Source organism: Tympanuchus pallidicinctus, unplaced genomic scaffold (genome assembly GCF_026119805.1).
Source record: "Tympanuchus pallidicinctus isolate F22 unplaced genomic scaffold, pur_lepc_1.0 scaffold11, whole genome shotgun sequence".
Lineage (NCBI taxonomy): Eukaryota > Metazoa > Chordata > Aves > Galliformes > Phasianidae > Tympanuchus > Tympanuchus pallidicinctus.
In genome coordinates, this window is record NW_026294627.1 from 2,320,698 (window position 1) to 2,346,677 (window position 25,980).

The 25,980-nt window shown below is 41.5% G+C and overlaps 1 protein-coding gene across 6 annotated transcripts in view; it reads right to left on the bottom strand.

The window, feature by feature from the left end:
• Nucleotides 1–25,980, bottom strand: part of TENM4 (teneurin transmembrane protein 4) — an 810,928-nt gene that overhangs the window by 571,004 nt on the left and 213,944 nt on the right. For 4 of the 6 annotated variants that reach the window (XM_052669320.1, XM_052669314.1, XM_052669295.1 and 1 more), the window contains exon 1: nucleotides 20,840–21,085. The exons of 1 other annotated variant lie outside the window; for it this stretch is intronic. The gene's annotated coding sequence lies outside the window, so the exon portion shown is untranslated. Of the gene's footprint in view, nucleotides 1–20,839; nucleotides 21,087–25,980 lie in introns of those variants that run through there. One more of the 6 variants, XM_052669305.1, reaches the window with a different exon arrangement.

Sequence of the window (25,980 nt, forward strand, 5' to 3'; positions counted from 1 at the left end):
AAAAACCCAACATGTCTAGTGCATAAATATGATCCAACTGCTCTGAGATTTGTCTGCGTTAGCAACAGATAACAAATTTCATATTAAAAACATTCTAAGAGTTCAAATCCATGTTTTCACCATTTCAAAATCTTCAAAATCCATGTTTTCACCATTTCAAAATCTTCAAAACCAGAAAAAGAACCATTTTTAGTTCCAGAATTAACTTGTTTTAGAAGATTTGTTTCACTTTTGGATCTGTTTATAAATTTCAATTTCATCCAGATCCAGGAGAGAACACTTTGATCTCTGCTGCCTTGCTTTCTCTCACATTCAGCTGTAGAAAGGGATGTAAACTGCTACAAAATTGTAAGTCATTTGAACTTATTTTGCCCAGATGCAGATGAGTACAAAAGGTGAAGAATGGCAAACATTCTACATGATTATAAGCAAACCTGCTGTCTTACATGTTTATTGTATTCTGATTTACAACATGTAGGTACCTCTGAACAAGCTCTAAGTACAAAATAAATAAATAAATAAACCACAGATAATCTGTACAGTTTTAGAAATTAAATCTCAGCTCAGGAAACACAGTTGTCACAATTTCAATAACATACACAGGACAATAAGACAACTGTTATCTTCATAGTAGGCCGCAAGAAAGAAGTGATTTATTGGCAAAATATATGTACATCGCGTGCACAGAAATCATACAGTTAAGAGGGACCACTGGCCAAACCCTTCGCTTAACACAGGATAAATGATTTATCTGAGTTAATTCCAACATGAACAACAACATATATTAAAAATGCCACAGAACAAAAATAAGTCCATGTCCAGAGAAGGACTATATTCCTCCTCAAATCATTCCCTTCACAGTAAATAATGTGTAGCTTGCTTCAGGTCTTTTTTTCTAGTTTCAGCTTCCTGACATTTCTTAGTGACACATCGTTGTCACATACATTCAGAAGAACCCTCCATCAATGAATTTCTCTTGCCTCTGTAGGTAGCCAAAACGTTTACATCTGTCCTGAACTTGCTCCTAGAGGAATTAAACAATTGGAGATTTCCCTGTTGTACACTGCATGATATGTTATCAACCATTTAATCATTTTCAGATGTGTTTTCCAAATTTTTTTTCTAGTTTATCAACCTCCCTTTTCCACCATGGTTAATTTGTGACAAATACTGAGGCAATTTCACTATGCTTGCACGAGACCCTCCAGTTTGTGCAAAGGTTCACATGTTCACATTAGTTTAATACTATGAACAAAGGGCTAAGAGTTCCTTTTTTTAGCTAATTACCCATTTCACCAGGGAAGTAGTTTGCAGTCTCAGTGCCTGGGTAGAGTATCCCCAGTGACAAGTAGGCCTTGTTTTGTCTTCTCTTTGATATACGAGTTTATGTTTCACTACATTAAAGAAGATATTGCTTGTCTGTATGTTGCTCACCAGGACACTTACATCCCTGTCAGTATCTCCTAATCTTTCATTACCAGCTCCCCCAACTACATCTACGAACTACTGGCCATATTTTTTCTTTGTCCTGGGTCATTGATAAACATGGGAAGCAATGTAAGTCTAGGAAATGCTCGCAGAATGCTGTGAAAAGTTAGTTGGAAGAACAGATAAGACAGTTAAATATATATATATATATATATATATATATATATCTTCTAAAAAGAGACTTAGAAATGATTCCTTCTGTGAATAAAACTTTCTTCAGAAATAACCCTTCCAATATGAATAATTGTTAGTTCTGTGTTCCTACATCTAACATACTTTGTGAAGAATAAAAAAAAAAACCTTTTGAATTACTGTGTTGGGGTTATTAAGTGTCAGCTGACACCTGCAGATGACCACGGATTAGTAACACCAATATGGAAACCATTGAATACTTATTCATTTCATGGAGTAGTCTTTAACCTCCAAGTTTTCATTGTTCCTACACTTTGATTACTGAAGCAGTTTTCCTGTCAACACAAGTCTTTGCCAATAGTGGAATACTAGGACAACTCTAAATATTACACTTGCTACTGTACAACATTTTTTTCTGGAGTTAATCTTTCCTTTTTTCTTTCCTATATTCTCAGCGTCCTCCTGCAAAATATTGTTTGGCAGTTTTTATGTCTTTAACTTTCAGTCACTGTTTCTCAAGTGGGAAATAATATGCCTCAGAGTTATTAATAATTATATGGAACTTTTTGAAAGAGTAGTTGGGCTGTGAAGAATACAAACCAAGGACATCTGTGTCATCCTGACACCCTTCTATCTAGATACTAGCTGCCCTATTAATCATAAAGCATTTCTAATTAGGACCATCAAGAGATGTAGCCAATAACAAGAAATGACAGGTATTCCAATTTTGCCTGCCAAAACACTTTCAAAGCCTAGAATTTGACAAAAATTTCCTTCCAGATTATGACTCTCTTATTTTGCAAGTAAGAAAATACTACATCATACAAACCTACCTACATGTCCTGCATTAATGTTGAGAACATAAAGTGACCTGAATTGCTGGTATGAACCTAATTAGCATGACTACAGTGTGAGCAGTCCCTCCAATGTAATCATTTATTAGCTAGAAATCCCTGGGTCTTGGCCAAAGCAAAGCTTCTTGCCAAGGAGATCTCAAGAAGAAAGAAACCTAATCCACAGGGTTTTCTGAATCTTACCACAATGAGTTTTGACAAGGAACTTTCCCTCATCACAATCACCCCAAATTAAATAGAAGAAAGGGGATTTGACACCTGTTGGGCTGTGGTGTTACTTCAAGATCCTATTAGCAATCAGCTCTCGGGTGACCACAAGACAGGTAGTAGTCTCCATCAGTAGCTCCTGAATTGTCACTTATCAAAGAAGTTGCATCTGCATTCACTCGTAAAATGAATGCTTTAACAGGAAAGATACTGAAAAATATTTTGGCATGTTTGCCTTAGGGTTTTTTCCCAATCTGTCTTCATCATATCTCTCAGCGCAGCTTGTAAAGAAGAATGGAGGCTTTTTGTGTTAAAATATATATTTTTTTAAATGTATTTTTTCTACTCCTTTCTTCTTCTCTAGGAGGCTCACCAAAAGGATAGCTAAACTAACAATGATTGCTATGAGCAGGTTTGGAAAACATTTGAGCTTTATCAGTTTATTTTGGGATTCTCCCTTCCTTCCTCTTCTCTCCCTCTGTTTTAATTTGAAGAGCCGGTCTTTTCACAAGAACAAATCCGAATCATCCTGGATGACCCTTTTATGTGTTATCTGATTTGTGTGGCTTCAGTACATCAGCTAGTCCAACTGATCTGAAGGCAAAGAAAACTTAAAGACTTGGGGAGCCTTTTTTGACCTCCTATTCAAAAACTTCTCCGAACACCCTCATTCAGAGAAATGGAGAGAAGCCTGGGCATAAGTGGTACTTGACCAAGTAGTTAAGATAAGGCTGTTTTTGATTCTATCTCTCACAAGGTCCTTTTGTCCAGCAACGAGGATAAATTAAGGTAACAAAGGTGACTTGCTTTCACCTAGAACTGCAGATTTTTTTCTCTATTCACACTGTAAGGAGGATACTTCATTTGGCAGTTTCTGTCTCCACTCCAATGTTCCTGTGCAGAAACCACTCCATCACCTCAGGTAAAAACAAGCTGGAAAATTAACGGTATGGCTGCCAATTATCAACGTCCTATGTGCACAGACTACGTTAAAATTGTATGACAGATACCAGCATTCTGTTAATGCTCAGTCTGAACTGGTTTTGGATTATTATTATTTTTCCAAGACTACAGTTGGAATGAGAAAGTGGAAAATTCAATAGCCAAGGACGCAAGCATGAGGGTGACTGCACCTAAATTTTGTTTTCTCTGGAATTATGCCTTTCTGATGAGTATGGGACCTATAGGAAGAGAATATGCATATATCCTCAGTGTATCCCAGGATCCAGCTCTTCTGATGAGAACTCAGCTTATCTCTAAATCTGACATGCAATTATTAGCTGAAACAGTTGAGTTGGAAATACACCTATACTGACCATAGCATATTACAGACAGTGCTGGATACTGAGAGCTCCTGATAGCTAAATGTCAATCTTTTCAAAGGAGAAGTAACAATTCTCTGCCTAACACAGAACAATGAATTTGTAATTGAGAAGATGTGACACATTTAGGAAGGATTTTTGCATGTGTTTGAGGAAACTGACATTTTTACAGCCTTGCCTGGAATCATCTTTTAGGGTAACACTGAAGAGATCAAAGAAAACATATGTAGTAACCTAATAAAACCAAATGCCCCAAAAGACGGGTCGACTAGCTTTCTCCTTTCCAGCTTGACTGCAAATGTGATTCCCACTCAGTAATTTTGCATAAAGAATGATGGACTGAATTTCTGTAGCCTCGAATAAGTCCTGCCAGGACAATGAAGTGATATATTAAAGGAAGAGAGGATGGAAGATATAGAGCTGCCAGAATACTTAAGCGGTTTGGCAAAGAGGAAGTAGCTTGGAAGTTATTATAAAACTTCTTCTACAGACAGATAAATTAAGAGACAAAAATGCAAACAACTTGTCCTGGATCATAAAACAGAGCTGCAGTCAGAAGTTCTGATGTTCCCTCCTTTAACCCACTTACTGATGTAACTTATTAACGTGTAGCTACAACTGCATAGTTTAATCAAGACTTTAAAAATTGTGTTATATGTATGCTTAAATTTAAGGTCCACCCAGCATTAAAGCACAGGAAGCTGGAAAAGGAGGGCTGCATTGAAGAAGTTAGGAAGAGTTGCCTCTATCACAGTCAAGAAGTTGGGACGGAAAAGAGATAGTTAACTTACCCAGCAGGACACTATCTGCAGTCTAGGGGCTGTCCAGCTCCCACGCAAGCTGTCTAGCACATATGCTATAAAAGCAAGTGCCAGCTAATGGACCATGCCCTCATGCTCAAGGAGAGAGCAAAGTGCATCATGCTACATGTCCCAGCAGGATATTGCTCTGGGCAGCCATGGACAGACCACACAGACTGCCTATCAGGTGTTAAATTTCAATATCAATCTGTCATTCTTCCTTGTTTTCCCTTACAGGTGGTCCCTCAGGCCAAGGATAGCAGTGTTGTCATTCCAAAATGATACTTCTTGAGTTTTCTAACTTATTAAATAAAGGACAATGTTTACTGTACGTCTGCTCTCTTTTTGAATACAATCACAGATGTGTTAAATTTGATGGTGATCTTTTTCCTTTCTTGGCATTAAATAGCTTCTTCCAAGAAATACACACCAGAGGCATAGGGTTAAAATCAGAGATGAACAGCATTAAGCTTCCCTTGCTTGGCGTCACAGCTGTAGGAGTCTAGCAGTGTGTTCCCTAGTCAGACAGGGATGACTGAAGCTGGGCCAGCTTCACCAATGCAAAGAAACCTATCAAGCAAAATATCATTTGTAGCAGTTATGCTAAAGTTCCAGGATGACTTCCATGAAATCTCAAAGGTGAAATATCTAGCAAAGAGGCAGAACTGTTCTGAAAACACCATGCGACAATAAGTGTGCCAAGAAAATGAAATGCCTCCCCTCCTCCTGTTCTGATAGAGAAGTGGTTGTCATATTTGGTGAAAAACGTATTTAAAAGCATAAAATTGGAGGTTTAATTATATTTGGTATGTGTTACTGGCAGAGCCTCATGAAATGATCAACAATTATCTTTCTCATCCATCAAGTGCTTGGGGATCACACAAGGACAGGGTGTAGGAATATGAAAGACAAAGTGCCAAAAACAAAAAATGTGTTGTTTCTCTTGTAGCTTTCTTCATTTTTACCACATTTTCTTTGCACATCAATCAAATTGAAGAGGTTTTTTGTTGTTGTTTTGTTTTGTTTTCTTTTCAGCATAGCTACTTTCCTATTTATATGGAAACAATCAACCCAACAAAAATATTTTCAACGTCAAACTCACTATAGGAAGGCATAAGTTGTTGAAGTTTCCTTTCAAACCAAGAAAAAATTAATGCATTCATATTTAACTTGAGCACTTGATTAACCCAAAATGAATCAAACAATGCTGCTCATTGACATGCAAAATTGTCTTTATTCTATTCCTACTCATAGAACTTCATATGCAATGACACAACTGTGCCAAAACACTCTGACAACAAAAACCTGCTTAATTTCAGAGATTTACACGTTTATCAAAGACGGAGATATTTCATGCCTACAACCAAACTTTAATTGGAACTAAAATTGCAATGCAGTGCATCCCATCAAAGTATGTGCATGCTATTCATAATTGCATATTTAACTCTTCAGTCCTCAGGTGCTCTGTGCATCAGGATCACTAACATCCTCTTTAGCTAGGAAATTCATCGCTCCGTGCTTAAAGCACAGCTGGAGGGAGATGCACAATATGCCATGCTGTAAATGCCACTGGAAAGATGTGCAGCTCCCGAATGGAGGATCATGGATACAACTTGCATGCTTATCTACTTACGTTCTTATTATTTCTCTTTGCGATATTCATCCTATTTTAGAAGAACAAACAGTATAAAGGCTGATACTACAAACATGTGAATGCTATTATGCAGTAACTCATGACTTCAAGGAAGGGCCAAGATTTCTGAATCTCTCCACTGGACTAAGCATTCTGTATTTGTGTATACAGCTCACCAAAGCAGTTTTTTTATTATTATTTTATTTGCTGTTTATTACAGAAGCGTAGTCTAGTGAGCTAGCCTGAGTTCTTAGAGGTCTGTAACTTAATCACTTGGCGTGCACAATTTTAGTTAACAGGGATCACAGCTTGAATGCTAGTAGCTGATCATATAGACTGACCATCATAACTGAAACATAACTCTCTGTGTTACCAACTTCCAAAGCTGGATGTCTGAGAGAGAATGTAATGGAATTGTCCCCTACCACTACACAATTCATGGCCTGAACAAGCTTGAACAGAAAGTTGGTGCTTGCCAGCCACTTGGGAATTGAGTTTTGTCCGGATTTTATTGAAGACCCTGCTCAGGTAGAAGTAATAAGGAGATCCTTTATCTTCCAGGTTTGGAGTCTGAAGGTTCAAGTGTCACCAAATGCCCTCTCTCAAAGCAATTCTCTCAGGTCTACATATGCAGCTGGGTTGAATCAGGGTTTCAGTATGCAGACATGTGGAAAAGTATGTCCCATTCGGTGGAGAAGTGACTGACCACTTGCTGCACCACATCATGAGGGAGATACAGCAGGTATTTTGACCCTGCCAACTTTTACTAGCCATTTTAGACATGCAATTAGCGTTAGTTAGTTTATGGATCTCAAGATTATGCAAGTTAGTACCAGTTAGAAAATAATAGAATGCTCCAAAAACAAAACATGATCTTCTTTTTTCAGGGATGGAATAATCCAATGGCAATTCCATAAGGTAAAAATTAAATGCTCTGACATCTTTAAAGAGCTATTTTCAAGGGTCACATACATTTTTAATAGAAAGCTGGAATAATAGCAAGGAGAAATCTGTGAAATATCCAATATCTCAGATAGAACAACAAATATCAGTTTATAGACAACAGTGCATAACACATGATCCTAATCTATAGGTTTCTTTTCAAAGCTGGAGGTCTACTTGCAGATAGTCAGTAAAGCCCACACATTAATTACAAAGAGAAAAAGATAAGAGTTCAATTCACTTAGTTCTTTTGTTCCAGGCATTTCATGGCTGTCAGTCTGAAATTCGAAAAGAGGCCAACAAGAAGATAACCCCATAAGCAGAATAACATGGGACTTATTTAAAAAAAAAAGCAGGGAAAAAAAAGGTATACTTCCCCCACATATGGTTCTAGCAGATGTGATTTTAAATTACCGTTGGGACATAATAATGCTTTTTGAATGGACTGAATGTTAAATAGTTGGCTTCTCCTATGTGACAGACATTAGCGCTCAGCGGTTTAAGCAGAAAACTCCCTGTTTATGTCTTAGCTGGCATGTACTTCATTTTCAGCCCATGCAGGTCAGTATGATTTAATACCTTGGGCTGATGTCCCTCAAACCAGCTACAGAAAGGATAAAATAGCATTAAAGAACTGAAACAAAACAAAAACAGGCAACCCCCTCCTTCCCTCCCCTCAAGAACAGACAATACCAGGTTGCCTGCGTTGTTTCATACACAACTCCTGCAGCTCTGTGATGGAAACTCACTGGAGAGGACAGCTGAGGAAGAAAAATGTTAAATAATTCAAAGCCAATAACATCAAGTCTGATGTAGGTATAAAAATAGTTGCAAAACACCACTCTACGTATTTTCATTATAGGAACTTTGACTTGGAAACATAAAAAATCTCCCAAAACCATCACCCTCCCAGTCTCACAGAGTCAATTAGTCCAGCATTCAAAATGACATCAATTTCCAAACAAGCCTTGAGTTTTCATGGCCATTTCATGTTTCTGCAATAAGGGAACCAGCACTTTTCCACAGCAGGAGATAAAAAGTCTGATCCAGAGCCCATTAAAACCAACAGGAGACTTTGAATTAACAGTAATGATCCTTGGATTTAGCCCTAGTTTAGGTTAAAGTGCTTCAGTGTTTTGGGATTCAAGAGAAATTGGGTATGATCAGTTTTTGTAATCTCTAAAAATCTTTGTCACTGAGAATGTCCACTTCAAATACTTAGTCTGCAAGAGCACTGCACATTTTATAAAAAGACCTTCATGAAATATTTAAGGAAACATGATGCAAGGCCAACTACCATATAGTCTCTGTGATGACTGTAAAGTTACCTCAAGGTATTTTCATTTGAACAGAGCGAGGGAGAGAGCAAAAGTCCTGAGGATGGATTGGTGAATCACAGAATCACAAAACTGTAGGGGTTGGAAGGGACATCTGAAGTCCAAACCCCCAAATATGAATAAATATGAACCCCCAAATAAGAAATTGCACCTACACACAAACACACACTCATTTGACCAAAAGCTTTGCTGAGTTTGGATTTGAGGAAAGAAAACAACACTGACAAGTAAAAACCATCCTGATATATTTATTTAACTACTATTGCAGACACAGCAGACATGTTATGCAATTTTCAGTCCTCCATGCTCTGAGAAAAAAAATATCCAGCAATCCTCACTGTACAGAGGACAGCAGAGCACTGTTTGCAGCAATGTAAAGAGCTCTAGCACCAGAAGAGAAGGCAAAAGACCCATCCAGGCCCGCTCTTTCTGCATTTCCTTCCCCCCGGTGCCATCTCCCCAAATTACTCACTTTTCTCCATACTATCAGCATTTATTTCCCATTCTTTCCAGCTAGCACCTTCTCAACTAGACACTTCCTGCCTGGTAATCTTGGGAGAAGACATAAGAAGCCAAGAAGTTATAAAATAATACAACACTAAATGATGCAGGTGTATAACAATGTTGCTCCCCAGTGATGTTTGGCACAGGGAACCAAGAGTGGAAGAGATTTTAAAGCTTATGAGGGATACACAGGGTTGAAAGCAACAGTCCGTAGCTGCCATATGAGTCATTTGTATATTCCTCCAATCTATGAAGAGTAACAGTGATAATTAGGTATGAAACCCCAGCCCTAAAGTAGCAACTGTTAGGGTGGACCCCAAACGCAAATAAATAGAGCTTTAAGTAACAGAGGTGGCTTTGCCTGCTCTCATTTTCTTCTGAGATAAAAGCATAGGCAGGAGGGCATTTCCTGTTTCCAATTTAGGAGGATGCAGTCAGAGACCGACTACTCCAGCTGGACTGTCACAAGTCCATGGGGTCGGATGAGATTCACCCATCAGTGCTGAGGGAACTGGTGGAGGTGATAGCTGAGCTGCTTGCCACCATCTATCAGTGCTATTTGTTGGCTGGTGAAGTCCTAGAAGACTGGAGGCTTGCCAGTGTGACTCCCATCTACAAGAAGGGTTGTAAGGAGGATCTGGGGAACTACAGGCCTGTTAGCCTGACCTCAGTACCAGTGAAGGTTATGGAGCAGATTGTCTTGAGGGAGACGATGTGGCATGTGCAGGACAGCCGGGGGATCAAGCCTGGCCAGCATGGGTTCACGAAGGGCAGGTCCTGCTGGACCAACCTGATCTCCTTCTATGATCCTTCTATGACCCATCTGGTGGACAAGGGAAAGGCTGTTGATGTAGTCTACCTAAACAGCAAAGCCTTTGACACTGTCTCCCACAGTATTCTCCTGCAGAAGCTGGCAGCCCATGGCTTGGACTCTTGTCTGAGTAAGGATCTGGCTGGAGGGCCAGGCCCAGAGAGTGGTGGTGAATGGAGCTAAATCTAGCTGGCAACCAGTCATGAGTGCTGTTCCCCAGGGGTCGGTGCTGGGGCCTGTCTCTTCAATACCTTAATGATGACCTGGATGAGGGCACTGAGTGCAGCCTCAGTAATTTTATGCATGACACCAAGTTGGCTGGAAGTGTGGATCTGCCTGGGAGTAGCAAGGACCTACAGAGGGATCTGGACAGGCTGGATAGCTGGGCTGAAGCCAATGGGATGAGTTTCAACAAGACCAAATGCCGGGTCCTGCACTTTGACCACAAGAACCCCAGACAATGCTACAGGCTTGGGGCAGAATGGCTGGAAGACTGTGTAGAGGAAATGGACCTGGGGGTATTGATTGATGCTCGACTGCACATGAGCCAGCACTGTGCCCGGGTGGCCAAGAAAGCCAATGGCATCCTGGTTTGCATCAGGACAGTGTTGCCAGCAGGAACAGGGCAGTGATCGTTCCCCTGTACTCAGCTCTGGTGAGGCTGCACCTGTGTCCAATTTCGGGCCCCTCACTGCAAGAAAACATTGAGGCCCTGGAGCGGGTTCAAAGAAGGGCAACAAAGCTGGTGAGGGGTCTGGAACACAGGCCATATGAGGAGAGGCTGAAGGAGCTGGGATTGTTCAGTCTGTAGGCTCAGGGGAGACCTCATTGCTCTCTATAACTACCTGAAGGGAGGTTGTAGCGAGCTGGGGGTCAGCCAATTCTCTCGTGTAACTGGTGATAGAACTAGAGGGAATGGCTTCAAGCTGCACCAGGGGAGATTCAGGCTGGAAGTTAGGAAATACTACTTCTCTGAAAGAGTGGTCAGGCACTGGAATGGGCTGCCCAGGGAGGTGGTGGAGTCACCGACTCTGGAGGTGTTCAAGGAATGTTTGAATTTTGTGTTGAGGGACGTGGTTTAGTGAGAGCTATTGGTGATAGGTGGATGGTTGGACTGGATGATCCTGTAGGTCTTTTCCAACCTTGGTGATTCTGTGATTCTATATTTAAAGTTTCCAAATTTGGGGCATGGACATAAAACTATTAGCGTCCAAAGGAAGGCTGTAAAGATGGTGAAGGGTCTGGAGGACAAAAAGCGTGAACAGTGGCTGAGGGCACTGGGTTTGTTTGGCTGGAGAGCAGAGGAGGATGAGGGGAGGAGCTCCTTATGGTGGTCTGCAGCTCCTCACAGGGAGCGGAAGGGCTGTGCTGATCTCTGCTTTCTGGTGTCAGAGACAGGGACCGAGGGAACAGCATGGAGCTGCATCAGGGGAGGGTCGGGGAGGGTGTGAGGAAAAGGTTCCTCACCAGAGCATGGTTGCACTCTGTTAGATGTTGTCAATGAGAAGCAGAAATACTTGAGCCACAGACAGATGTCACATGACAGACAGTCTGTTTGTTCTTAGTTGATATTAAGCGTCTTTTGTTGGTTATATTTTTATTCAGAATACCCCCAGGACAAGAATAAAAGTCAAAATGAGAGCTTTGTACATTGCCAGGATTTCTGATTTTCTCCCAAAGCTTCCAGTCATTATACAACCACCTCCTCTCACAATACTGAGTAACTAGCTGGGTGATAAAAACATCAGACGAAACTCAGCATCAATAAAAGCAAAGTAATCCATAAAGGGAAATCCAATTCCAACAATACATACACAATGTGGGTTCTAAATTAGCTGTTACCACCCATGAAGAAGGCTGGGGAATCACTGTGGAATGTGCTCTACAAATACTGGCTCTATGCTCATGCCAGTCACATATGAAAGAAAAATCTTGGGTTATATTAGAAAAAATAATAGAAACAAGAGGAAGAAAAATATAATGGTGGTGTTGTATAAGTTAATGATGCGTTCCTGTCTTAATACCACATGCATTTTGTGTCAACACATCTTCTTAATACATAGCACAGTTAACAAAGATAGAGAAAAGGGCAGCAAAGACAATGAGGAATATGGAAAGATTTTTCCAGGAGAGCGGGAATAGTGATTGTGAGCTTGGACAAGAGCAGCAAAAAGTGGGAGGAATAGAACTCAATTAATCACTATACCTGCAATTACAGCCTAAGAGTAATCTAATGAAATTATCCAAACATGAATTTAAAGTATTTTCACTCAGTCTGTGACCTTGAAATCTGGAACTTTCTGTTGCAGGATATTATGGCCACCACAATTAAACATAAAGTTCAAAAGAAATTATTGATGAAGTACAATTCCTCCAGTTCCTGTGGAGCAGGATGCAAAAGGACTCTCCACAAGATTGAAGAACACAATGAAAAAGTCCACTCTGTATGTTAATATGAAGAAGTCTAGGTTTCAAATCAATAAGATAAAATTCTGTAAACAGTTGGTGACCAAGGAAAAATATACTGGGTCATAGGTGTAGTCTGAAAACTCAGTACCTCCAAAAGGTTTTACGTAGGTCCTTCTTTCTCCGTTCTCTCCGTGTGCTTCCACCATATTGATTCAGCGTAACTCACCAACTCAACAGAAAACAAATGCACCAAAGGGCTAGTTTTCTGCTGGGCTGATGAATCAAATCAGATGATCAGCCATATTCTGAACGAGTAAAAGTATAGGAAGAGGAGAGAAGAAAGGTGGACAGCTGGATCCCCATTCTCTCATGGCAGTAGGTCCTGAGGTTGGCTCTGATGTGAAACTACAGCTTTAAGAGTCACCTGCGTTGATGCTAAAAACAGGATGGAAATAAAGATCTCAAAAAGGATAAAATGATCTCTACTTCTAGTTCTGGGGTGTTGCTTTTTTTTTCCCTTTCTTTATCTTTTTGTGGAGGGGGAGCTATGATTTCAATTAACAGCTGCTGTTAGAAGAGAATATTATTTATATTAAAGCAGAATTCTTCTGCCAGAAGGACCATGAACCCAAAGGTGGGATACATGGGAGTTTGTGTGATCGTTCTGTCAATGCAGCATCTCTTGAGATTTCTTTGTTTTTAATCTCATTCTACAAATCCTGCAGTGCTGTACTCCTTTGATGCAGCTTCGTGGGATTCCTATTAATTGTATTCACTTTTGTTTCCAGAAAGCTTGTGATTTCATCATCTGCTAACATATGCTGAAATGCATGTGTCAGTTTTATAATAAATTCCCAATATATAAAAATATCTATAAAACACACAAACACAAAATTAGTTTGTAACAAAATCTCAAGTTATCTGTTTATTAGGGAAAAGCAAAGTTGGTAGTGCTGTCAATTACAGGAAGAGCGAGGCAGTTTTAATAATAAAACAGCATTCACAGCTTCTCATAACTACACTAAGCAAATTGTTTGGGCTGAAAATTTCCATGCCAGCTGTCCGCCTCAGGCTGAAGTTTTTTGGAGAAATTCAGTCAAAACAGTTCAGCAGATTCTGAGAACAAGGCTAGGGAAAAATATGTTGTTTTACCCATGTTAAAAAAAATGCCTTCAGCCTTCTCTCTAAAATCTCCTCTGGGATATTCAGGACTTTAGAGGAAGGACTTCAAATTTGCCTGGGAGAGGACTATTTTTCTTTCAACAAATTTTATGGGAATCTGTGTAAACTTGGCCAATTTTAGACATCTTTGACAAAACGCTTCTGATACGTGCTCCTGGGTGCAGTTGTGCATGTTTGCCAGCTTCAATCACTTACGTTTCCACCTGTGTGGGACTAAACAAGATGCTTTGTGCCTTGGGATGTGCCAGGTCTGCTTCCCACTACTAAAATCAAAATCAGAGGCACTCGTCATGTTTGACATTCACCATGTGGTCATCCCTAGCCAGAAGGAGCTGGATGAGTTTGGGACAAGAGACCTGGCATTTGGGGGATGTCACTGGGATTGCAGGATGGGGCTGGAAAAGGCAGCAAATAAGAACAGATTGAGTGGTATGGACCAGGAGGGATCTGTTTTGGGGAGCAGAGTACTCTGTGAAATCAAGCTATGACCATCTGTTAATTTAAACCACTGACACGTATAAATACCAAAGTGATGCAACATGACAAAGCTACTGGTTTTTAGAAGAGTTCTTTAAAAATGCATTCAACCAAAAAGATACTAACAGATCAATAACGAGATTTAAAAGGCCATGCTGGACACCCACCATGTAAAAAAAAAAACAAACCATGCTGAAAGTTGCTTTAATGAAGTACTCTGCTTTCAGCATGATGCAGTCATTATTCACAGGACCGTGTTTTATCCAAACCAGCCTAGAAATGCAGCCGTGAGAACAGGAAGAAGATGAGGTTTATGATCCCTGTCTCAGTCGGTGCAGAGCTGGAAGGTTTGTAGTGACTCAGCAGAGGATGGAGGAATGAGGGTGAATATGTTTCAGATTAAGACAGACAAATGATGTCCTGAGACCACGAGCAACACTGAGTAAGTAATTTCAACCTAAAATTTCGCAACTGTGTTGAAGCAAAGCGTGTTGCAACCTCTGGATACTCATTTTGATAGCTCAGAGCCTGACCTGCTTACATGCCAGTTGCCCACAATAGCAATAAAAGTCTGCGTGGATTTTGCTTTACCACCATAAGTAGCCTCTGTCTACATGAGCAAATCCTGAGATCTGCTCTTGAGATTGCTCTTTGCTTTCTAGCACAGGAATCTGTGCCAGTGCCAAAATGCTGATCACACCTTAAACCCGTCCGCTCAAAGGGCAATCTTCTAGAAATAGCAGCATTGTTTGTTCCAGGCTGGCTGTCGGGATCTATGCTGTACCAAGCCCAACCAACCAATGCTTTGTCTATCAGCAAGCAGGAAGGACATTTCAGGAACTCTCGTGGCCCACTATCTTTTTCTAACCACTTCTGGGAGCTACTTCTGAAGACTTTTTGACTCACCACTCTCCCTTCCTAATTCTTCATTACATGAGAAAGTTGAAGATGGAGGTTTTCAGCACCCAAAGAAATAGAAGCGGTTCAAAAGTAATTAATTGGCAAAATACTGAAACTTTTCCATTATCAAATTTGGAATTGGGCCATGTAAGTCCAGCCGACCCAAGGGAAGATATGTTTTATGACTGTGCGGCCTCTGGGACTTTGCTTTCATGTGGGTAGGTTGAAACTGAAGACATTTCTTCCTAGGAATTAAATCCTGGCATCTCCCTCCCTCCATACAGTATGATGCTGAAGGCCAAGCCTGATTTTATGACCCAACATTCTAAAACACAACACACAGCCCTAGATTCCAGATTTTAAGGATTTGATCCTGACATTTTCTAACTACTGTCTGTTTCACTAAGCAACCTCCAGAATATTTTGAAGACTCTGTGTACGAACACAGGCAAACAGTACAACTTCTACTCAGGCTTAAGAAAGCTGCACTGAAAAATCTACCAAAAAAAAACTACAAAAAAAGGCAACGAAACATCTCCTGCATCCATGTTTGCTCTTCCTGGCTGAGTAGCACACATGCCACCAGTACCATGGAGGTACTTGCAGCAGCGAAGCAGAACTATGAGCTTCTGTGGTTTTCCTTGACTGTAGCAAATATGACTTTACTGAAACCTGAGGCGGCATCAGTGAGATCTAACTGAATCATCTCCGTTTAAATGGCCTGATAAAAGCTCCTTTGCCTAAATGGGCCAGCAGCTCCTTACTTTTTTCCCCTTTTTTGTCTCTCTCCTTTAAGAAAAGCACAGATGTGGCACATCCTAGAAAACAAATCTTACTCGGAATAGGAATAGGAATAGGAAACCAAACTGCCAGCCGTGTTCCTTTTCATGCAGCATTTTCCTCCTTTTGGTTGGAAATACACTGGGAAAACATAGATTTCCATGTCTGGTGCTTTAACGAGAATCTTTACATCAAAAGAAATCATCTCTGTTGATACTTAACAGATAGCAGGGCAATATATATGATGAAGTTTGAATCGTACAGAATAAATAGCTTTGTTTACAGCAATTTGACATAAAGGCATTTGTGTGTAGGACTCAAACTTCCCCAAAAATGTAAACTTTCTTTAGGAAATGTTTATCACTCCACAGAGACAAACGAGCATACTCTCCTACTCAGATTTCACCTCCACCTTTAAAGATTCTCCAGGAAGCCAGCAAAATAGATCTATATATATATATATTATGAGGAAAATATTGTGAATATCAGCACAGTGTAGTAATCATAGAACAGAATCATGGAATCACAGAATGTTGTGAGTTGGAAGGAACCCACAAGGATCACAGACTCCAATTCCTGGCTCCACACAGCACCATCCAAAAATCAAACCATATACCTGAAAGCAGTGTCCAAACACTCCTTGAGCTCCAGCAGCTCAGGCTTGTGCCCACTGCCCTGGGCACACTGTTCCATGCCCACCGCCCTCTAGGGCACAGCCTTTTCCTTCCCAACCTGACCCTCTGTAGATAATAGTAACACATGTATGTCCCATAGCCACACCACAGCATCACTCCTCAACTTATGGTGATTAGTTAGAGGGGAAAAAAAAAAAAAAAAGAAATATATAAGTTTTCCTTTTTAATCTAATAGCAAAGAGAAATCATGTAACTGTATATTAAATAAAAAATAAATATTTTATGATTTTCTCTCAACCATGCTGGCCAAGGACCCATGAACACACAAAGTCACTGCCTAGCAGTACATGATGCTGCCTCAAAGTGCCCAGCAACGCCAATGTGACAGTTCAAAGCAGAAAGAGAACACTTCAACTTTTAGTTAAAATACACTATGCTGATGGATCCGGTAGCAGGGCAGGTAACAGCCAGACTTCACATGCAAATTGACATTGATTTACAGAGTTTCATCTCTTTGAATCGAATCTGAGAGTTTCAAGCTGCTTTGCTTTTTGATATGACAATTACGCATTTTTAAGTGGTTTGCCTTTAAAAAGAGAAAGCAGAGTTTCAAGTGCCTATGGAGATAAGATGAAAAGTGAGAGCGCTGTTAAAGGATATATCAAATAAGCAAGTTTTTTTTGTTTATTCATTTTCTAAAATCTTCTTCCACAGCAATTTTTTTTAAAACAGCCTTGATTTGAAATCTTAATGTGAAATCACTTTTGTCGTGCGACATCCATCCTGCCAAATCCCCCTCATCATGCTATTACTGCAATATTTGTAACTTTTGATCTGGAAACATCAAGTTATGTAAGACCATAGATCTCCTTCTCGCAAGGAGGTGATTCTGTCAGAAAATGAAGCAGTGAAGCGGTAACTTGAACAGAACCAGAGATGACTTTCCCAAGGAAAAGGGTCGTGTTCTTAAGCATCTCAGCTGTTTTAAAGCACAAGAGCTCTTTTTACTCCTGAGAGGAGAAACGGCCAACAAGCAGGTGAAAAATAATCAGAGCGCACTCTTAATTGGAATATTTTACTTGTTGTAGAGGGAATGAAATCACATTTTAGTTATTATGCACCCTGGGAAGCCAATCAAATCAAACAAAAGCAAAAGCAAAAAAATACCTTGCTCACTTTATAAAATGAAAGAGAACATTTTCTCTTGCCAGCCTACTATCTGCTCAGCAAAACAAAAAGAAAGTATTGAATTTAAATGAGTGAAGTAAAAAATTAAGAGAGGAGGGCTTCCAAACCCTATTTTTCTCTGCATGTATCTCTCCTTCCCCAGACCCACTGAAACCAGTGATGAATCCCTTTTTCTATCCATGTAGCACAATAAATCATCAAAGGATGATCTCCCCTCCATTCCCAACCAAAACCAGATGATCAGTTTCACTCTTTTCTTGCCATGATTATTTCTTCCCTGCTTTCCCATCCTTTAAAACCAGAAAAAGCACTTTTTTTTTTCCTAGAAAAGCCTTTCTAATCCAAGTCCTCTCGCTAATAAAACAAGGAAACTATGAAGTTTGCTTGCATGCCTCACTCATCCCTTTTCCCTGCCAAAATACAGCCTGAGAACCTCTTTTCACACACACACACACACACACACACACAGACACACACACACACACACACACACACACACACAAATCCTCTTTCTCCACCCCAACATAAAAATCTGCCCTCAGGCCCCACCTATAAAGGATAGATAAATCTCAAGTTACCCCTCTATGGAGGTGTAACCATACACACACATATGTAGGGGAAGAGAGGGTAAGACACGGAGGCAGAACTCGCTGCAGAAACAGAACTCCCTCTTAGTTCAGTGGCAGTAACTCCCTATTTGTTTTTTTTTTTAGTGGGAAAAAGGGGGAAACTGAAGCAGCTTGTGTGCAGAGGTCCTTCCTCTCCTTCCCCTGCCACAGCTGTGGGTGCAGAGCCCACATGAGGAGATCCTGTGCTGATATCTACGGGATACACAACCCAGGTAGCATCTTCACGTGAAGCTCATGCTGCCCTCCTTGTCCTAAAGCTGACCATATTCTTCCAGTTCACATGCTGTCCCAGGGGACACATTTATATGGGATTTTAGCAACAGGGAATCCTCTTGGCCATGAAAGGACCCACAGCACAGGAGTGATCAACAGCACCGAAGCTGGGGATCAAAGAGGGAAGGGCAGCTCACCATGGCCACAACAAATTCCTACAGTCTCATACGGCAGGCAGTGCTTGCTCTGAAGCCTCACCTCGCTGCAAAACAGTGCAACAGAGAGAGAAATGCCTCTTCCTACCTTTATGGCTCAAGAACCCTGCCACACACACACAAATATACAGCTCTGCTCCCTGTTTTTTCCACCCAAGCCCATGAAAGTGCTACAGGCTGAGACACCAAGTGGGAGGTTCCTGGCTCGGAAGAAACCAATGAAATAAATTAAATACAAGGCAGTGGCTCAGCCTCCCCCAGCAAGGCAGGAGGGATACGTGTGGGCTCCGATGGCCGATCCCTGCCCTGGGCTTCTCCCTCCCAGACCCTGCTGGCACAAGTGCACGATGGCATGGTAAATGGTGAATCTTGGCTATTGCAGGCACACATGGAGCACACGTTGGGAATGGAGGGGAGGGGCTGCCCTACGAGCAAACAATTTTATTAGGGTCAGCGAGTCCAAAAGAAATGGAGTTGGGAGAGTTCAGGGTCTGCTGAGGTCCTCTGCCTGAATTCGGTGCTCTCAAGCAGAGACCCCACACCACCAACCTGCCACTCTGGAGAAGTTCCCCCAGCAAAGCACACAGACAACTTCCAGCTTGAAAGCGTTGCTCTCATTTCCTCATTTTCTGCCCGTCCCCTAACATGGGACATTAGGCTGAAAACAAAAATTAAAAGCTAAAAATTCCAGATGAAACTTCTCTGCAGAAAGTTAAGAATGAAGGTGGAGGAGGTTATTTATGAATTTAATGGTTTTTTTTTCTTTTTTTTTTCTTTTTTTTTTTCCTTTTAATTATGACGAATTGAACTTTCCTGGAAGGACCATGAGTAAATGCATTCAAGGTGCAGATAGGTCTTGTCTATGTGGGCAGTAAGTATTGAGCAAGCTGTGTTTTGGCTGCCTGAAAATCATATTTCAAAGACTGAGAGTCCCATAAGACAGGAAGACGGTGGCATAAATATGTATATATATATATTTTTCCAAATTATGTGCTTACATGGTTATAACTGCTGCAAATTTCTAAACGTGGTCATAGTGAGGCAGAGTGAATACATACTGCCTCCTACAAAGTGCTTTTCAATTTTTAAATTATTTTTTTAAAGGCTTGGCACGCTCTAACTTGTAAAATAATTGTAAAATAATCCAGATATTGTAGAGCATTTTTTAAAATTAAAAAAATAATTTAATAATAAGAAAAGAGGAAATAAATGCTTTTTGATATTACTCTGTTCTGCAGCCAAAATGTGTGTATCAGAATGCAAATTGATACGAATATCAGCACGAGTCTGAACCACTGCACCTCTCCCAATCACTCTAGCATCTTTTTTTTTCCCACCACCACACTGTTTGGGGAACCCCAATACTAGCAGGGCATGGACAGAAGCAGAGCTTTCACATTTAACGCCTGAGACACAGAATTGTCAGCCAAGTTGCAGCCAAGCACATTCCCTCGTAATTTGTCTTGAAGGCAAAGTCACCCCCCTGGAAAATGGGAGACCCCTTCCCCATCCTCTACTCCAGCCCAGATCCAAATGTAAACACACACACACTCCCACAACACAGTACCCTGCCGCAGGACATGGGGACAGGGCAAGGGTTCAGTTAAAGCAAAAGCAGCTTTGTGCAGCTGAGAAATACTGAAGGACTTCCTTTTTATTTTCATTTTTTCCCTCTTTTTCTCTTTCTCTCTCCCCTCCCCCCCCCCCCCCATCCTTTTACTATTACATAAATAACACCAATTGATCTGAAAGCTGCATCCTTGCTCCAGTTCCTCTCCATCTGCACTGCTGCCTCCCCCAGCACAGCCGCACTGCTTGGGGTGCAGAGGGAAAGGCTTTGGGGTTCGGCTGAGAGAACCCACCCCAAACACACCCCGAAGCAAGATACGGTCACACTGAGGGTGTCTAATCCCCACCAAGAGCCTCTGCCAACATCTCCGGGCTGCTGCTGGATTGCTGCAAACTGTGCGGAGGGAGCAGCAGGGGCTGAGATGCGAGGGGAGGAAAGCAAGCCGAGTACAGGGAGGGATGGTGGGGAGAGAAAGGCAGGGATTCAGGGAGATTCTCCCCAGCCCTAAGCCCTGTGCCTGCCTGCTCAGTGGGGAGAGGGAAGGGGGAAGGGAAAACTGGAGGGAGGCGATCACAGAAACGCACTTTTCGGAGCAAAACGCAAAAGCTTACCATGTCTGCAGGCTTCCCCCAGCGAAATGCCACTTATGTGTCCAGCGATCCCAAAGTGGGCAACTACAGGCAGGCACCGGAGCGCAACACACCACTGCCACCCCCAAAAATCAAAATCAAAATAAAAAAGACCGGTCCAGCTTCTTTCTTGGCAGGAATCGTCCCTGGTAGGACTGCCCAAAATAAGCAGCTGCAATCCAAAGGCTTTATTTAAAGCTTCCCCCCTCCTCCTCCTCCTCTCCTTGCCTCGCTCTCTCTCTCCCTCTCTCTGTTACACACAGAGAGAAAGAGAGACACACACAGGTTACATGAATGGGAGGCAGGAGCCGGCGCTCCCGGGCTGGGAATGACAGGCACACATGCGGCCGGCTGCTGCGCACCGCGGGCGGCTCGGTGCGGCGTGGGCACGACGGTGGCGTGGAGATGGCTTGGGCATGGCTATGGGGTGGGGATGGCTGGGGCATGGGCACGGGGTGAGGATGGATTGGGCATGGCTGTGGGGATGGCTTGGGCATGGGCATGAGGAGGGGATGGAATGGGTATGGCTATGGGGTGGGGATAGTTTGGGTACGGGCATGGTGTCGGAGTGGATTGAGCATGGGCATGGCGTTGAGGTGGACTGGGCATGGCTATGGGGTGGCGATGGGTGTGAGGTGGGTAGGGGTTGTGATGTGGGCATGGGGAAAAGATGGATATAGGTATGGGCGTGGGGAGGTGGTGGACATGGGCATGCATATAAAAGGGAAATTGGCATGGGCATAGCCATGGGCATGCAGAGGAGTTGGATGTGGGCATGGGAAGGTGATAGACATGGGAATAAGCATGAACATGAAATGGGCGTGAACATAGATGTGGGCATGAGAAGCTGATAAACATTGACATGAGTATGAACTGGAAATTGGCATGGGAATAGGCATGGGCATGGAGAGACAATAGGTATGGGCTTGAGGAGAAGATGGACATGGACATAGGGAGGAGTGGATGTAGGATGGGAATGGGGAGGTGATCAATATGAGAATAAACATGAATGGGAAATGGAAATGGGTGCAGCATTGGTGTGGGCATGGAGAGATGATGGAAATGGGAGTTGGCAGGAGGATGAAATGGAAATGGTCATAAAAGAAATGGACATAGGGAGTAGATGGATGTTGAAATGAGCATGGGGATGGGGAGGAGACAGATGTTGGCATAGGCACAGGCAGGATGTGGGAATGAAAGTGGGTCCACATGAATATGGCATGGACAATGGGAGGAAATAAACATTGGTGTGGACATGGATGTAGGAAAGGAATGGTCGTGGCAGAGACAGGCATGAGTGTAACATGGGCATAGGGAGGGGATGAGCATGAGATAGATATGAACACGGTTATGAATACGAGTATGGGAAGGTTGCAAAAGTGGGCAATCACATGGTAAGGATGCATAGATCTGGGCATGAGCATGAGATGGGAATACACATGGGTAGGGAGATTACATGGGCATAGGAAAAGAATGGATATGGCATAGGCATAGCATTGGCCTAAGATGAATAAGGGAAGGATAAATGTCATGAGGATGGGGGGAGGATGAGTGGGGGTTTACTCACTGAACACAGCTGGAAATGGAATTGGCATGGGAATGAGATGATGATAGGTGCAGTATATATGGAGGGGATGAGCATGAACAAGAGTGTGAGATGGGAATGGCATGGCAAAAGAACGGACAAAGACACAGGAAGGGTGAAGACGTGGGCATAAGAATGGACATGGGTATGGACATGGTGGTGAGATGAGATGGGTGTGGACGTGAGTGTGAACATGGGCATTTGAAGGTAACAGAGAAAGCAGAGGATGGGAATGCACTTGGGCATGGGATGGGTCTGAGTTGGGCTTGTGAATAGGTTGAGTGTATGCATGGGGTAGGCACAGGGATGTGATAGGCTTCAGCATGGGAGTGGGATAGAGATGAGGTTAAGGACAGGGGTGGGATGCAGATCCACTTGAAGGAGTGCTGCTGTGCCCTGGTTCTGGTGACCCTCCCTCTATCTTTCCAGGGTCAGGTGGGTTCTAGCTTCAGCACGTGTAATGAGGAGGAAAAAACTCCTGTCTGTTCCTTCCTATTCCTAGTTAGACAAATTATACAGTGCCTTGCTTTTGGGGTCAGGAAACATCATACACAGTGGTGTCAGTAGGTTATTGTTATTCTTATTAATAATAATGCATAATTGTTTTGTTTAATAATTTAAGCCAAATTCTCAGGAAGAAGGACTGCAAGATTTCAATTGCATAATTTAAAGTTATGTCCTCATTGAGAGGAAGATCAATGCTGCCAGCTTCTACCTTTTAAATATTTGTTTGTGCTGTTGGTTTTTTTTTTTTTTTTTTTTTTAATTTAGACTGTAATGATGGGGTATTACATCCTTTTAATGCTCTTATTCAGTGTGGTTTAAAAGGAGAAAGGTGGGTGTTATTTTTAAATGTTAGGCCCTGCTATTGTTTCATTTCCTGACCTTGGGCAAGTCCTTCATAACTTACCCTTATCCAGATTCATCTGTTGCTTTTTACACTCAGTCCATTATTTTCTCATTCACCTAAAAGTCACACTTTTCTGTTTCAAGTCCCTCCTTAAAATTTACTCCTGCAAAACTTTGCAGCACCAATCTCTGCATGGCTTAAATTGGAGTGATACTAGATTAAACCCTAAAGCTGCATTGTAAGAAGAGTGCAGAACATAATGGATTGCAGTATTTTATGCAGTGCTTTTAGGTACGTGGGGACTATCCTCTTCGTGTCATATGTTTAAATCAGCCAGGTATAAGTTAGCTCTGTTCTGGTTTTATTTCTCGTCCTAAAATTTCCAGCCTTTGAGGAAGGCATGAAGGGGAGATGGTATTTTAGTCCAATCTCAGAAATCAGGGTAGAGGGAAATCAGAACATTAACTTAAACAGCGGAGTTCTCGATCTAAAGGTCTGCTTTGCAAAATAGCTGCTGCTGTTCACTGTCTTTTCAGCCATGCACATTAAAAAAGAAATACGTCTACATTGCTCTTAATGCCTGTGGAATGTATTCCACATCAGGAATTTGGACTCTAGAAAAAGGTAATTTAGGTCCCTGGAAGGGCAAAGTTTAATTGAAAAATATATATATTGTTAGGAATAGACTGCATACAAATTCAATGGTAATTGTATAAGCCTTTCAAAAATCATACAGTATGCAAGCTTCCAAAATTTCTGAACAAGAAACATTTCAATTTAAATGCCAAGAGGCAATTTTCCCTCTCTTGTTCAATACTAAATCAGTCACATGAACAGTTTTCATTTGATTTTAGAAAGGAAATGGAACATCTTCACTTCCAATTGCATATAACTTTTGCTTTCTCTTGTTCTTAGTGCTCTGCCTTGTTTGCAGTACTTTCCTGCAGTTTTGAAATACTTCCATTTGATCTGCCTGTTCACTCCAACATTATTAAAAGAAACTAGTAAACCCAGGAGTGCAGTAGCATATTGTTTGTATCCTGGTTAACAGATCAGCATCAGCACTGTTTGTGTAATTGGCCTTTCCCTGTTAACTGAATTAGACAATAATGCTCTTGGAATAATAACATAAAATAAAGCAGTAGTAATTTAATGAAAAAAAAAAAAGAAAAAAAAAAGACTTTGCTTAGGAAAATCCCCTGCTTCAGTACATAGCAAATTACCGTGGTTGCAGAAGTGTGCTGCATACCAATTTGTGGCATATTTCATGAAGATGTTAATTTTGAAATGTCAGTGTTCACTAGCTTGCCATATTGTGCCTGCGTCCTGCACTATGGTAGATTGTCACAGTTGAAATAGTCTTTGTGAACAGAAACTATTAAGTCAAACTCTCTTCCAGATAGTGCTTATGCAGTGTTTATAAAGAAGGTACATCTGTGGAACGAGAAGGTGATTGAAAAGACTCATGCATGAGCCTGTTAGACCTTGTGCTTGAGGAGACAAGGAGAGCAAGTCCTGGAGCTGTCATTCAAATTAGTATTTAATAGTCCTGATGTTGGGTTGTGATTCCATTTACTCCCACAAACCTATGAAAACAGCTGTCATAAATTCCCCATTAATCAAGTAAAAAGTAGCAACATCTGCTCTGGTCAAAGGTTTCTTGTTGAAGAAGCTTAGCAGAAGTGTCTTTTCTTTGGTTGGTTGGATAAGTACTTTGCAAAGAGATGCCACACCAGGTTGCAACCTCTGCTAGAGATTTATTTAATATATATATTTTTTCATTTCCAAGAAAGTAATGCAGATCGGAGAACTCACATGTTTTAATCAATGGAAGTGAAACCATTTGCCTTTCAGAGACTATAAAATAATACACACCCTAGGGTTCAACGCTCTTTTCTACTCCTCCAGAACATTCTTAAGGGGAAATCACTCTTTTCTTGATGAAAGTGCAATTCAAATGTGGAAATATGCCATTCTTCATGCTTTCTCCATAGGGAGCAAAATGATTTCTGTAATTAAACCCTTTTTACCAACATTTCCTGATGAGAATAGGCTTTTTTTAGACAGGGGAAAAAGCCATGTACAAAAGGATTTGCAAAACCAGGTCTGGAGGGTTTGACCTTTAAGCCTCTCTTTGAATTAGTCATTTTGTTTGAAAGGTGCATGAGGATGAGGCACGTAAAAGCTGCAGCTTAAGTTTCCAATCAGGCACTGCTGAAAGGACATGGCTGCAGGACAAAGGAAGGTGTGGGGACCTCTGCTAACATTAGTCTGGCTATTACGAATAGCATTAGCCCTGAAAAGACACAGCCCAATCTTTAGCAAGCTTTATCAGCCCCAGTATGGAACTTGGGACCTTGTTCTGTTTGAGCTGTGGTCTGTGCTATGGCATCATAGTGCTCTGGTACTTGTGGTAGCTAGATTAAAGAGATCCAGCTTCTCCAATATATAGGAATGTGTATTTTAAGGAAAAAAAAAAAATTCTCAGAGTGGTGAGGCATTGAAAATACCTCAGGAATAACTCAGGAAAGTGGCGGAGTCACCAACCCTGCAGGCACTGAGGGACATGGTCATTGGGTGCAATGGTGGTTGGACTAGATGATCTTAGAGGTCTTTTCCCACTTTAATGATTCTATGATATCTGGCTATTATAGGCAGCGTAGACAAAACTGGAGTTAATTAAGGAAT